Consider the following 17,078-nt stretch of genomic DNA (forward strand, 5'->3'; position numbering starts at 1 on the left):
ATACCCTCCCCAGTGTCCATCATCCAGCCACCCCATCCCTCCCACGCCCCTCCACTCCAGCAACCTTCAGCTTGTTTCCTGAGATTGAGTCTCTTATGGTTTGTCTCCCTCTCTGGTTTCGTCTTGTGTCATTTTTTTCCTCTCTTCCCCTATGATCCTCTGCTTGTTTCTCAGATTCCACATATCAGTGAGATCATATGATAATTGTCTTTCTCTGCATGTTCTTCTTTTCTTTTATTTTTTTCTATATGTTTATTGAATGCTATTGTAATAAATCTGAGCAAGGCTTTATATTTATGTATTTTTATTATACTTACCATTACCATTGTTATTTTGTTTGTCCCAGTGCCCTAATCACATCCTCCTATTCACTCTTTGCTAAATTACATGTACTCAATTCATATTCTATACGTACATTTAAAAGTATATATGAAAAATATACACAGATGACCTTATATATGTCTTACTTTGTCTTATTTTTATTGAAATTATGCTTTGAGATTTATATCTACTGCAAAATTTTACTATGTATTTTTTCATTTCCCTAGTGATAAATTCCTCTATTTCTCCATCTTTCTGCTCCTACATACAGATATACAAGGAACACCCCTTAAAATATATTTTCCGGAGTTCTTATGGCAGAGTTAATATGGAATATATACTAGGAAGTAACATATTTATTTTCCTTATGTATTTCCAGACTGTTCTCCAAAATGGCTATATACCTCTCCATTTATTCAGCTTTTCTTTTATGATAAACTTGTGAATTCTTTGCCATCTTAAGTATCAACACTGTGTTTAGAAAATCAAGCCATATTGTGGTGTAAAGTTGCTATTCATTAATTCTAATTTCCATATAAAATTTCATTGATAGGGCACATCACAATTTGGTTATCCGTTACAGCTATTAAAAGGAATTTTGGAAAAAAAGTAAAAGGAATTTTGGTAGTTTTTATGTTTTGAGTATTATTACAGTGGTTCTGTGAAGATGAAAAGATTTCTTATCAGATACATACTATATGTGGAATTACTAAATCATAATATATGTATATGAAGAGGGAGGCAGAAGAGTAAGAAAAAATATATGATTATGAAAACAAGGTCACAGAGATGCTATGTTGATGGCACTGGTGTTGGACTTCTGACTTGACTGCAAGATGACACATTTATGTTGTTTTAAGCAAATGAATTTTTGGTAATCTGTTAGAGAAGCAATAGGAGATTAATACCATATGTAAAGGTAGAAATCCACATATAAGAGCACAATACTCTAAACTCAAAAATGTGAGCAATATAACAAACATTTTAAATAATTAAATTATTTAAAATAACTAATTTTAGGGCGCCTGGGTGGCTCAGTTGGTTAAGCGACTGCCTTCGGCTCAGGTCATGATCCTGGAGTCCCTGGATCGAGTCCCACATCGGGCTCCCTGCTCGGCAGGGAGTCTGCTTCTCCCTCTGACCCTCCCCCCTCTCATGTGTTCTCTCTCATTCTCTCTCTCTCTCTCAAATAAATAAATAAAATCTTAAAAAAAAATAACTAATTTTAATTCTTTGGTCTTCACTAGTAGATTGTTAGATGCCTTCATATTTAAAATAAACATATTTGCATAAATAACCTTGTATATGAATAGATTCACACTGAAATTGATCAAATAATTGATATAATGGTAATTTAATGGTAATTTAATCACCCAAATGTTTTTTATTAAAAACAGAATTTTTAAAAATACAAAGAATGGTTTTATTTTTTTAATTGTAATTAATGATAATAGAAACAACTGTTTCTTTTTTTGTCTTTGGCCATTACCATCTAATTTTTAATGTTTTCTTATAGGTCTATTGATGTTCTGCTTTCACCTGTGTGAAGAAAACATTCAAAATATGTAGAATTTGAGTAGGTATTAGACCTGATCATTCTCTACTTTTAACATGGATTTTTGCCTCATATTTGTTTGTATCAATGGACTATATTTAATTACTAATAAAATGGGATTTAATACTTACTTTGTCCCCTCATAGAATAGGAAGCATATTGCTACTTTAGTATCAAAATTTAGATACATACATATCCCAGGTCAGTAATAGAAATTAAAGTATACCATTTCATTCTGGAGTTTATTATTTAAAGCCCTAAGTCATTCTCTTGCCATAAAAATGTTTGGGAAAAGGAGGCAAAAAGAAAAATGCTGCACTAATGTTGAAAAACACTAATGCTGAGGGACAGCATGCCTATGCCACCGCCTTGGTGTCTAGAGCTTTAGCTTATAAATGTTTAGAACTAAGGTAGAATGTGTTCTTACGTCTGAGAATAAATTATTAAAAGTTTGCCTTTAATTTGTGTTGTGCTTCCTGTTATTGGGTAAAAAGTACAGTTGCAACACTGTGACTGTCTTTTCTATATTGTACCGTAAACTAATAGGAAAAAACTTTAGTATCTATTAGTATAAGAAGATGTCACTTTTATATGTGTCTGAGGCCATTGTAATGTAAAGTTAGTAGACTTGATTCTTCTTGAATGTTATTTTAAAAGCTAGCATAATTTACCTTTCTCTTTATTCCCTTAAAGTTAGGAAAGATATGGATGGTATTTCAAATGCTTACATGTTACTTTTGGGAAAATTATATGGGATTTAGAAAATAATTTATTCAGATTGCTAATAACAAAACAAAAATCTAGACATCAGGGCAATATTAGTATCAAATTTATCATTAATTTACAAAACTGAATATAGTACATGCTATTAGCACTAAAACCCTTGTAACTACAAGCTGACTAACTTGTCTTTTTATTTTTCTGACTCTTTCCTATGGAATGAAAAGATAAGATACAGAATTATAAACATACTAAGATCACATCAACATGTTCTTTCTTCCACATATAACAAATATAATTAACTGAAACAAGTATCAGTGGACATTTTTAAAAATAAGTCTAGAATATTATTTCTTTATTTTAGTACTTTGGGACTCTGGGACTCAGTTTTTATATAAGATAACCAGTAATAAAAAATCAGTTTACAAAGTATTTTTCTTTCCTCACAGAAAATAGTTACATAAAAAGCACTAAAAGGGGGTGCCTGGATGGCTCAGTCAGTTAAGCATTCCCAATCCCACCCATTCTAGTCTGTCCCCATTTGAGTACTGAACTGATAAAGGCCAAAAGCAAAAAGAGAATCCAATTAAAATAAATTTGGATTATCATGAAGTATATTAATGCAGGGCTTCATTGGAATTTGATAGATGCCTAATGAATTGCACATATAACTAAATATTTCTACATATACTTCCAAAACAGTATATGTTTTTGAACACTACAGTAATTAAAATATATATATTTTAATTATATATATTTAATTATATATAGTATATATATAGAAGAGTAAGAAAAAATATATGATTATGAAAACAAGGTCACAGAGATGCTATGTTGATGGCACTGGTGTTGGACTTCTGACTTGACTGCAAGATGACACATTTATGTTGTTTTAAGCAAATGAATTTTTGGTAATCTGTTAGAGAAGCAATAGGAGATTAATACCATATGTAAAGGTAGAAATCCACATATAAGAGCACAGTAATTAAATATTATTTAATACTTATGTATTTTCCTTATGTATTTCCTTATGTATTTCCTTATGTATGTAATTTCTATATGTTTTCCTTATAGAAAAAGGAAATAAAGGAAATAAATTTATTCAGATTGCTAATTTTTCATTTTTCTCTGGCTGTTTTTTTTTTTTTTTTAAGATTTTATTTATTTATTTGACAGAGAGAGATAGGGAGAGCAGGAACACAAGCAGGGGGAGTGGGAGTGAGAGAAGCAGGCTTCCCACCGAGCAGGGAGCCTGATGCAGGGCTCAATCCCAGGACCCTGGGATCATGACCTGAGCCGAAGGCAGACGCTTAACGACTGAGCCACCCAGGTGCCCCACTCTCTGGCTGTTTATAAATGTTTTGTCTTTAGTATTCATAAGTTAATTAGGATACATCTTCATGGGTATTTCTATGGATTTATTCTATTCACATTTTTCTGGATTTCTTGAATCTATAGGTTTATGTCTTTTTCCAGATTTGGTAAAGTGCTCAGTCATTATTTCTTTGAAAATTTGTTTAGCCCCACTCTCTTATTCCTTCCTTCAGGGATTCTGATAATAAAAATTTCAATCTATTATTATTATCTTACAAGTCCCAGAGGCTCTGTTCATTTCTTCCAAATCATTTTTCTCTCTGTTGTTCAGATTAAGTAAACTATTGATCTGTCCTCAAGTTCACTTACTCTATCCTCTGTTGTTTCCACTCTACTATTAAGTCCATCCAGCAGGTTTTTTTCTTTACTATTTTGTTTTTCAGTTATACAGTTTCCATTTGGTTTCTTTTATACAATTTCCGTTTTTGTTGTTGTTGAGATTTTGTTTTTCATTTGTTTCAAGAGAATTTGTAATTGTTTTTTGAAGCAATAAATAATTATAAATAAACAGAGCCTCAGGGATACTTTAAAATATATAAAAATAAAATAGGTATACAAATTGAAATATGAAATAATTTGTATTACATCCTACACATTTTGAGTATTATGAATTTTTAATGAGAGTTTCATTATGCATGTTTTACTTGTTTGTACATAAACTTATTTCACTGCTAGTCAATGAGGTCTTTGATCAAAAATATTAGTGAATTACTTATCTTCCTTACCCCTTCAGTATGTAACAACTACTTTTAACAGAAAATATACTGGAGAAAATTTAATTTGTTCTATTGAAATGTATATATTCTTTATAAAATTCCAGAAAAATAACCTTTACTTTAGAAATTATTGGAAGTGTTGAGTTTTTCTTAAAGATTTATGTATTTATGTATTTATGTATTTATTTATTTATGGAGTGCAAGGGGGAAGGGCAAAGGGAGAAACTTAAGCAGACTCGGGCTCAGTGGGGTTTGATCTCACAACCCTGAGTTCACTACCTGAGCCAAAACCAAGAGTCAGATGCTTAACCAACTGCACCATGCAGGCACCCCGAAATTGTTTCGTTTTGTTTTCAATTAAGTAGTAACATAATCCCAAATAACAAGAAATTAAGTGTAGATATATTATAAAAACAGGTATTCCTGATTTTATTTAAGTCAATATTCATCAATGAACATGGCATTTATGATAACTATGCAGTAAGTTTACATTTGGTCTCATTTTTATTGAAGTAGTATGGAGAGAATTTTTACCATTAATTTTTAATTGCACACCCTTGAGACAAATTAGATGATGAATTAAGATTGTTCATCATCACAGTGTACTTGAGCACCATGATAGGAACAAAATACAGTTCTGTGTTAACACAAACAACATTAAACCAAGATATGTACATATGTATGCATTTGTTTATACACATACATATATTTGCATATATGTTTATACATACACACATTTATTTTACATATATATAATATAATATATACATATATTATATATGTAATATATAGAATACATTCGGCGCCTGGGTGGTACAGTTTGATAACCACCTGATTCTTGGTTTCAGCTCAGGTCATGATCTCAGGGTCTCTCTCCCTCTGCCTCTGCCCCTCTCGCTCATGCTCTCTCTCTCTAAAATAAATAAATAAATATTTTAAAAAATAAAAATATATAGAATACATATGATAAAACATAAGGTGTATGTGTGTGCTCACAGAGAAACTCCCTTTAAGTAACTAAAATAAGTAATATTGATTAAGTAAAGTTATATTCTAAAATGTTTTCTCTGTGCCCCATATACAAATTCAGAAGGAAATTATGTTGTTGCCCAAATTTTTACACAGTATAAAATAGTATTTGAATAACTATTTGGCACAAGAAATCCTGCCAAGTCATTTTCATGGCTGAAAAGAAAACCACTGAGAGCTCCCAAAGTCTAAAGAAAAAAAAGCAGAAAAAATAATATTCCAAGACTATATATAATCACCTGCTTTTTAAAATCATAATCCTCTACCTGAGTTTTATGATGCATATTTATCAGTTAGGGGAAAATAGGTGTATACTACAAAGGTCTACTCAAGATTTAGCTTAATTTGAATTCAAATTATTGAAAATAATTCTTTTATATGTCATGCTTTTTTTTTTTGGCTGACTTACTTTAAGGCATCTAACTATCATTTCATTTGTGAATTGCCATGAGAAGAAAGTAAAATTTTCCTGAAGCACCTCTTAAGAGAAATTTCATTAACTTTCCACAGAATTTCCTAATGAAGATAATCACCATGTAATGCCAGTATGCACTGGAACCCAAAATCCATATCAATGAGAATTTCTGAATTTTTGTAAAGGATTAATATATACTTAGAATAGGTTTACTTGTCATAAAATTTACCATACTCTATTATAAAATGGCATAATAATGTGCAGGGTTATAAATCAAATATATGTGTAGATTGTTGTCATACCCAGACTTCTATTCTCAGCAGGAGAGAACACAGCACATTTACTAATTGATCCCTTGTTTGTTCTAAAACTGATGTTTTTTATTAGACCTCTTACCCTCATCAAAGGCATTTATTACCTAATGTGCAAATTAGGAAAAATATGTAAAATTCAAGCATACTCTTTAAAACTTGCAATTATTAAGAAACTGCAAATAAGTTAAAACTTTTCCTTATGTAAAATATAATTTGAATGTGTATTTGTTTCTTATTCCTAAACATATTTTGTGTATCCATAAACCAACATTTCCCAAAGCATGTTTTGCAGCAAACTAATACCATTAACTCTTTGAAAAATTATTGAATGGATGATAAATACTGAGTTAAGTCAAGTAGGTTTTCATACTACTGAAATTCTTGGGATCTTTACTATGCTAATGGAATTTGTGAATATTGAATAGTGCATCATATTTTCGAAATGCATTTGGCCAGAGAAATATTCACTTTTCTTTTTCTTCCCATACCCCCAATCATTATCTCAGTGGATGAATATTCTGGGAAACCAATTGCAGAAATGTTGCCCTGGAAAAATAATTTCCTTTAAATTAGCAAAGCTTATTCATTTTTGTTTAATAATTCACTTTGGAGAGTATAAGAAACCCTCCAATAACGCACACACACCTTCATTATCCCCCTGTGCTCACTGTGCCATCTCTTTTCCAGGCCTTATGTCTGGGTGCAATTGGTTTTATCCTTTTTTGGCACCAAGCAGAAAATCCTCTTCTCATTTTAGATTTTATCCCCTTGATCAGAGCAGCTGACTTCTTTTACAACTATATGCACATTCTTTAAAAGCAGCATTCTGAAGCTTCCTCCAGGTAATTAAGTGTATAAAATTTGATGTTAACATTGAAAAGGCATGCTAGCTCTAAGAATAGCTAACTTAAGGTCCTGACCACCTCTCTTTATAACCTTGAACAAATATTTAACCTATAAAAATATTATCTTCTTCATTTTTAAAAAGGCCATCATAATAGCAACTACCTCACAGTGTACTTATGAGGGTTAAGTGATGCAATGCATATAAATTCTCTATATATTAACACAGTGCAGACCACAGAGTAAACATTTGATACATGGCAATTTTTAGTACTGGTACTGTCAATATTTTCATTCATTTACGTAGTATAGCTAGAACTGTCACATATCACCCAGTAAGAAAACTTCCTCAGTCACCTGTGCATACGTAGCTTCATAAAAGAAATACAAGGCTCATCATATGGTTGTTCATATTTGTATTGATGTGGGAACCAAAGGCAGAAGAAAAATTATTAGATTTCCTTACTACTTACAGCCCATTGACAAGTCCTTGAAACAGGCAAAGTGACATTCCTCCAGGGACCCAACTGCCTGGATGTTGACACTTTGCTAAGGGCAAAAGGCAACCACAAGCCCCAGGATCCTGCAAGTCTACTTTAACATATAAAAATTCCTCTGGAAACTTCCTTTATCTCTACCCCCCAAGATACATGTTGGCAATCATCCCCCAAGTATATGACACACCAATATACATCGGAAGGGTCTCATTGAGTAAGGGACAGTCAGGGCTAGGTAGGGAGAGATAGGTAGGGGACTAGGTGATCAGGCTCACCAAAAATCCCAGAAATGCTGAGGCATAAGGAAATCAGAGATAAGGGAACAAACTAGACCACCCTGCCCTGGGCGTCAGAGGTGGGGTCTTTTTATGGCAGTCACATTGTGACCAACAAAGAATAACCAGACCCCAAAGAAGAAGTAAGCCATTAAAGATGTTATCATCAGTCCTTACTCAAACCAAGATGTCACAACAATGTTAAGGCTACAAGCTCCCTGGTCAGTTCTAAATAAAAGACTGTCGGTGGAGGCCCACACTGGCAAGCTGGTCGGGACCCCTCTCACTGTTGAGAGCTTTTTCTGTATCCTTGCTTAACAAAATTCTATCACTTTTCTCACTCTCCTTTGTCTGCAATATTCACTCTTTGACTCCGTGAGACAAGAACCTCACTCTCCCGCTTCAGTATTATCATCTATCATGGTACTTGACCTATAATAAGTGCTTAAAACTACTGAAAAAAAAAAAATGACCATGCACATAACTGTATAAAATGATGAGAATTTTGTGAAGAAAACAATTATTATTCTAAACATTTGCAAATCTACTGTTATATCCACATCTAATGTCATTTTTTTTCTTTCTCAACCATGTAAAAAACAGGTTTATCTGAAATTCAACAATTTCATAAAATTTGGTTAAGTAGAGAAACATTAAACATTTAATAAAGTCTTTTTATTAGCAAATAACATTTTTGGTTATGGTGAAATTCTTTTGCTTACACATCAAAGTCATATATTTGACATTTAATTTGTTACTTATATTTTAAAGTACTTTGTATTTGAATTATAAACTACAGAGGATGTTCTGATTTCCTGATTAGTATGTTATTTGCCTTATCTATCATCATTTTTGACAATTTCAAGAAATCTCCCTTTTCTAACATTTATGTGCTTTTTAACTCTTTTGTTGAGTTTAAAATAAAGTGTTGTTTGTGTCCTTAATATTTGCTCATTATAATACAAAAAATTACAAAGAAAAGAAATATAAAACAGAAACCATGTTATTAAGTAGCTAAAAAAATCTAGCATTATATAAGCATTTTCATTTCAATATTAATAAAACTCACCTAATAAAAACTATCAGAGACAATCTGTTATCCAGAAAGTTACATTTCTTAACTTGCTGCAACAAGGGAGATTGCTCACCAGAGAAACCATGGGCATCTGGGTAAGAGGTAGTAGGAAACAGTTTTGTAAAGGCAGGGATGGCCATAAATGTTTCTGAGGTGGGGTTAACATTTGCACAGATAGGTCTGGATTTGTTGCTGTCATGAAGCAAGAACAACTTAAAAATGAGTTTCCAGCAATCTTGATTGAGAAGTACCAGAGGTTGGATCCATCATTGACAAGAAAGCAGTCACTCAAATAAAGAGGATAATTATGAGACTTTAAATGTTAAAATACGGACTCAGGAGAAATACTGTTTCCTGTTAGCTTTTAGCAGTATCTATTACATAGCGTGATTAATAGCAAGGCCAAATTTTCATCTAATTTTTATATATTTAAATATTATTCATTTATTTATTTGCCTCTATCAGTAGACTTCAAGTTCTTTGCCTTATTCACAGTTTTAAATTCCCAGGCTTTATCTGAGATATAGTAAAAGATCAATAAATATCTGTTTATGGGAAAGACAAAAAAAGAAAAAGAAATGAATGAAGATCATAAGCAATGTACATTTTACCATTAAATCACAAAAGCATAGCTAACTGAATCCCATTGATAAAGGAAATGAGTCTAAATCCACACTATATCTATGTGGAATTTTGTAGCCTTTCTGGCTAAACTATTTTATATTGATGTGAAAATTAAGCTACATAAAATCAGTTTAAAACATTTGCTGATGGGGTGACTGGCTGGCTCAGTCAGTAGAGCATGTGACTCTTGATCTTGGGAACATGAGTTTAAGCCCCACATTTTTTTGTAGAGATTACAAAAAAAATAAAAGATTTACTAATAAACTGGTATTATTCTTTTCTCCTCAGTATTCATCTTTCTTTGAATTATGAAAATTAACTGTTAAAACTGTCTCAAAAATGTTATGTAATGGTCCAATCTTCCACAAGTCTTTGACTTTATAAGATCATCTAAAAGAGATATGACTGAATATATTGATTTATATATAGTCTGGCAGAGAGTCATTAGGGAAAATTAGCAGTAGATTTATTTTCTGAAGTTGCTTTCTCTGAGAAATAGATTAGAGACCTTTGTAAATTATGAGAAAGCTATAATCTTCAGATATTGTAATATACATTTTTAAAAATCCTGGATCTTTCAAGCATTATTGAATTTACAAGTTTGTTTTGACACCCTCCCCCCCCCCCATTAATTGGAACACCTGCATTTTCTGACCAACAGCAAACATGAAAAACAAGAGAGGAAAAAAATGTAAAGTTTATCAGAAATGAGATCACAGAGCCATCTCTTCTACTAAGGAATAAAACACTACAAGTAGTATGCAAGCTTGTATGCCAGAAGCCTATTAAAACTGTTGTTTTTATATTTATTAATAATAAAATATTTATAATCTATAAGTTTATACAGTTAAAAAAAGGTATGGGTTTCTAAGATTTTTGAGAGATTTTAAAAATAATTGTTCTTATTTTTATTGTTAAAAATATTTTGGTACATTTATTATACCGTTAATGCATTATAAAGTGGTGTTTTATTGGATTCTTGATATTGATGACTAGAAGAATTTAATTAGCTACATTTAATGCTTCAAAAAATTGTTTTCAGTGTCCTTTGCACAATAAATCAGAACACAGTGCATATAAATTGTTTAAATTTAGATTTTTTTTTTTAGTTTCAAGTTCTTATTTAAATTCCAGTTAGTTACTATATAGTGTTATATTAGTTTCAGGTGTAGGATTTAGTGATTCATCATTTACATACAACACCCAGTGCTCATCACAAAAAGTGCCCCTCACCCATTTATCCCATCCCCTACCCATCTTCAGTTTGTTCTCTATAGTTGAGAATCTGTTTCTTGATTTGCCTCTCTTTTTTTTTTACCCCTATGTTCATCTGTTTTGTTTCTTAATTTCACGTATGACTGAGATCATATGGTATTTGTTTTTCTCTGACTTATTTCGCTTAGCATAATACACTCTAGCTTCATCCACATCATTGCAAATGGCAAGATTTCATTCTTTTTGATGGCTGAGTAATATTCCTATATATATAAACACACACACACACACACACACACACTTCTTTATCCATTCATCAGTTGATGGACACGTGGGCTCTTTCCATAGTTTTGCTATTGTAGATAATGCTGCCATAAACACTGGCATGCAAGTACCCCTTCAAATCAGTATTTTTGTGTCCTTTGGGTAAATACCTAGTAGTGCAATTTCTGGGTCATAGGAGAGTTCTATTTTTAACTTTCTGAGGAACTTCCATACTGTTTTCCAGAGTGGATGCACCAGTTTGCATTCCCACCAACAGTATCAGAGGGTTCCCCTTTCTTTGCATTCTTGCCAACACCTGTTGTTTCCTGTTAATTTTAGCCATTCTGACAGGTGTGGGGTAGTATCTCATTGTGGTTTTGATTTATATTTCCCAGATGATAAGTGATGCTGAACATCTTTTCATGTGTCTGTTACCATCTGGATGACTTCTTCGGAAAAATATGTTCATGTCTTCTGCCCATTTCTTAACTGGATTATTTTTTGGGGGGGGTGTTGAGTTTGATGAGTTCTTTATAGATTTTGGATACTAACCCTTTATCAGATATGTTATTTGCAAATATCCTCTTCCATTCCAAAGGTTGCCTTTTAGTTTTGTTGATTGTTTCCTTTGCTGTGCAGAAGCTTTTTATTAAAGTCCTAATAGTTTACTTCTGCTTTTGTTTCTCTTGCCTCAGGAGATGTATCTAGTAAGAAGTTGCTATGGCCAATGTCAAAAAGGTTTCTACCTGTGTTCTCCTCTAGAATTTTGATGGTTTCCTATCTCACAGTTAGATCTTTTATCCATTTTGAATTTATTTTTGTATATGGTATAAGAAAGTGGTCCAGTTTCATTCTTTTACATGTGGCTGTCCAGTTTTCCCAACACCATCTGCTGAAGAGACTGTCTTTTTTCCATTGGATATTCTTTCCTGCTTTCTTGAAGATTAGTAGACCATATACTTGTGGGCCCATTTCTGGGTTTTCTATTCAGTAAAGTTGCAGGATACAAAATCAACACACAGAAATCTATTGCATTTCTATACACCAGTAACAAAGCAGCAGAAAGAGAAATCAAGGAATTGATCCCATTTACAATTGCATTAAAAACCATAAGATACCTAGGAATAAACCTAACCAAAGAGGTAAAAGATCTGTACTCTGAAAACTATAGAACACTTATGAAAGAAATTGAAGATAACAGAAAGAAATGGAAAAATATTCCATGATCATGGACTGGAAGAACAAATATTGTTAAAATATCTATACTACCTGAAGCAACCTACACATTTAATGCAATCCCTATCAAAATACCACCAGCATTTTTCACAGAGCTAGAACAAACAATCCTAAAATTTGTATGGGACCACAAAAGACCCCAAATAGCCAAAGCAATCTTGAAAAAGAAAAGCAAAGTTGAAGGCATCACAATTCTAGACTTTTTCATACTATTCTCATAATCCTTTGTATTTGTGTGGTATCAGTTGTTATTTCTCCTCCTTCGTTTCTGGTTTTGTTTATTTGAGTCCTCTCTCTTTCTTCTTTATGTGTTTGTCTAAAAGTTTATCAATTTTGTTTATCTTTTCAAGAACCAACTCCTTTTTCATTGTTCTGTTTTATTGGGGTATTTTTAGTCTCTATTTCGCTGATTTCTGCTCTAATCTTTGCTATGGTTCTCTAGCTCCTTCAGGTGTAAGGTTAGGTTGCTTACTTGAGATTTTTCTTGTTTCTTGAGGTCGGTCTGTATGGCTACTGCCTCCCCTTGAAACCACTTTTGCTGCATCCCAAAGATTTTGACCATTGTGTTTTTATTTTCACTTTTCTCCATGTATTTTTTTTTTAAAGATTTTATTTATTTATTCATGAGAGACAGAGAGAGAGAGAGAGAGGCAGAGGGAGAAGCAGGCTCCCAAGGAGCAGGAAGCCCGATGCGGGACTCAATCCCAGGACCCTGAGATCATGACCTGAGCCGAAGGCAGACGCTTAACCATCTGAGTCACCCAGGCACCCTCTCCGTGTATTTTTTAATTTCTTCTTTGATTTATTGGTTAAGTTCACTCATTTTTTAAAAGATTTTATTGATTTATTAGAGAGAGAGAGAGCGTGCACATGAGTGGGGGGAGGCGCAGAGAGAGAGGGAAAAGCAGACTCCCCACTGAGCAAGTAGCCTGACGCGGGGCTCGATCCCAGGACCCTGGATGGTAATCTGAGCCAAGGGAGACACTTAACTGACTGAGCCACCCAGGTGCCCCTAGATTTACTCATTCTTTAGTGGTGAATTATTTAGCCTCCATGTATTTAGGTTCTTTCCAGATTTTTCCTGTGCTTCATTTCTAGTTTCATACCATTGTGGTTCGAAAAGATGCATGATATGATTTCAATCATTTTTAATTTACTGAGACTTATTTTGTGGCCTAACACATGATCTACTTTGGAGAATGTTTCATGTACACTTGAAAAGAAATGTGCTTTTGGATGGAATGTTCTGAATATATCTGTTAGTTCCATCTGACATTAATGTGTCATTCAATTCCAGTGTTTCCTTGTTGATTTTCTGTATGAGCAATCTATCCATTGATATAAATGGAGTGTTAAAGTCCCCTACTATTATTGTATTACTGTAATTTCTTCCTTTATGTCTGTTATTAGTTGCTTTATGTATTTAGGTGCCCCACCAAAAAACTACTAGACTGATTAATGAAGTCAGTAAAGTTGCAAGATATAATATCAATATAGAGAAATCTGTTACATTTCTATACACTAACAAAAAGATAACAGAAAGAGAAATTAAGAAAATAATCCCATTTAAAATTGAACCAAAAATAATAAAATACCTAGGAATAAACTTAACCAAGGAGGTGAAAGATCTATATTCAAAAATGCTTTTGAAATAAATTGAAGATAGCACAACCAAATGGACACATATTCCATGCTCATGGATTGGAAGAACATTTAACATTGGATTATTAAAATGCCCATACTACTCCAAGCAATCTACAGATTTAATGCAATCCTTAACAAAATACCAACAACATATTTCACAGAACTACAACAAAGAAGTCTAAAATGTATGGAGCCAAAAAAGACCCCAAATAGCCTAAGCAATCTTGAAAAAGAAGAACAAAGCTGGAGTTACTATAATATCAAATTTCAAGATATACTACAAAATTGTAGTAATCAAAACAGTATATGATACTGGCACAAAAACAGACTCAAATATCAACAGAACAGAATAGAGAGCCCAAAATAAACCCACAATCATATGGTCAATTAATCTATAACAAATGAGGCAAGAATATATAATGGGGAAAAGACATTCTCTTCAACAAATGATCTGGGAAAACTAGACATCTACAGGCAAAAAAAAAAAAAAAAGAAAGAAAGAAAGAAAGAAAGAAAGAAAGAAAGAAAGAAAGAAAGAACGAACGAACGAACCTGGGCCACTTTCTTATGCCATACACAAAAATAAACTCAAAATGGATTAAAGACCTAAATGTAAGACCTGAAACCATAAAACTCCTAGAAGAAAACACAGGAAGTCATTACTTTGACATTAGCCTCTAGCTAGGTCTCCCGAGGCAAGGGAAATGAAAGTAAAATTAAATTATTGGGACTATACCAAAATAAAAAGCTTTTGCACAGTGAAGGAAAACATCAATGAAACAACAAGGCAACCTACTAAATGGGAGAAGACACCTACCACTAATATATCTGGTAAGGGATTAATATCCAAAATATACAAAGAACTTACACGACTCAACACCAAAACAACAAATAATCTTATTAAAGATGGGCAAAGAGTGTGAATGGACATTTTTCCAAAGACATACAAATGGCCAAAAGATGCATGAGTGGGGGGAGGCGCAACATCACTAATCATCAAGAATGGCTGGAATCAAAAAGACAAGAAATAAAAAGTGTTGGTGAGGATGTGGAGAAAAAGGAACCCTCGTGTATTGTTGCTGGGAATGCAAACTGGCACAGCCACTGTGAGAAACAGTATGGAGGTCCCTCAGAAAATTAAAAATAGAATTATCACATGATCCAATAATTCCACCACTGGATATTTATCCAAAGAAAGCAAAAACATTAATTTGAAAAGATATATGCACCCCCATGCTTAATGCAGCATTATTTACAATAGCCAAGGTATGAAAGCAACCCAGGTGTTCATTGATAAATGAATGGCGAAAGAAAACGTGCTATACACACTCACATACACACACACACATACACACACATGCTCAATACATATACGCAATGGAATATTACAGAAGACATGAATAAATATTTTTCCAAAGAAGACATACAGATGGCTAACAGACACATGAAAAGGTGCTCAATATCACCCATCATCAGGGAAATACAAATCAAAACTACAATGAGATATCACCTCACACAGGTCAGAATGGTTAAAATTAAGACAGGAAACAAGAGGTGTTGGCAAGGATTCGGAGAAAAGGGAACCCTCCTACACTGTTGGTGGGAATGCAACTGGTAAAAACGCTCTGGAGAAGAGAATAGGGGTTCCTCAAACAACACAGCAATACTACTAGGTATTTACCCAAATACAAAAATACTGATATGAAGGAGCACATGCACCCTGATGTTTATGGCAGCATTACCAACAATAGCCAAACTACAGAAAGATCCCAGATGTCCATCAACTGATGAATGGATAAAGAAGATGTGGTGTGTACACACACACACACACACACACACACACACACTGAAATACTACTCAGCCATCAAAAAGAATGAAATTTTGCCATTTTCAACGACATGGATGGAGCTAGAATGTTTGCAGAATTTCAGAAACAAAACAAATGAACAAACAAAAAAAGAGACAAAAAACCTAGACTCTTAAATATAGAGAACAAACTGGTGGTTGCCAGAGAGGAGGTAGAGTGGGGAGATGGCTGAAATAGATAAAGAGGATTAAGAGTACACGTACTGTGAGGAGCACTAAGAAATGTATGGAACTGTTGAATCATATGATACACATAAAACTAATAATAACACTCTATATTATTTATACTTCAATAAAAATAATATACACTATAAACTTCCAAAACAGTCTTCAATACAGACTTCTGTATAACTTCTACATTGATTAATAGAGTATAATAATAGTAGATTAAGGGGCACCTGGGTGGTACAGTCAGTTAAGTGTCCAACTCTTGGTTTCATCTCAGGTTGTAATCTCAGAGTTGTGAGACTGAGCCCCATGTCAGGCTCCACACTCAGAATGGAGTCTGCTTGAGATTCTCTCTCCCTCTGTCCCTCCCACTCATACTCTTTCTCTCTCTCTCTAAAATAAATAAATAATTTTAAAACATAATAATAGTAGATTGAGGCTGAAAAGAACTGCAAGACACAAAAATTCTCTGAGGCAGTACAAAGGGAAGCTCTAAATCAGAGGAGATAAAAAACAAGGACACTATGGGAGTATGAAGCTTCTAGTGTTCATAGTTTAAGAAATATTAAGCAGAGTATAACTGTTACCCAAAATTAACATGAATCCTGACATTAATGGCTTATTTGCATCAGGCCCTAGCATCTGACACAATATTTCTGGATTTTAATAAAAATAAAGTCAGAAATCATGATAAGGGCAAGAAAAAACAGGCTGACCAGATAAGGCAAACATCAGAACCAGACTTAATAGATATTGGAATTATCAGAGAATTTAAAATAACTGTAATTCATACATTAATGATTTTAATGGAAAAAAGACATTAAAATATAAGCAGAGAGATGGAAACTCTAAAAAACAATCAAAAGGAAATTGTAGAAATTAAACTTGCAGTAGCAGAAATGAAGAATGCCTTTAACAGGATCATC

Source organism: Mirounga leonina, unplaced genomic scaffold (assembly GCF_011800145.1).
Source record: "Mirounga leonina isolate KUSES-001 unplaced genomic scaffold, KU_Mleo_1.0 Mir_151, whole genome shotgun sequence".
Taxonomy (NCBI): Eukaryota; Metazoa; Chordata; class Mammalia; order Carnivora; family Phocidae; genus Mirounga; species Mirounga leonina.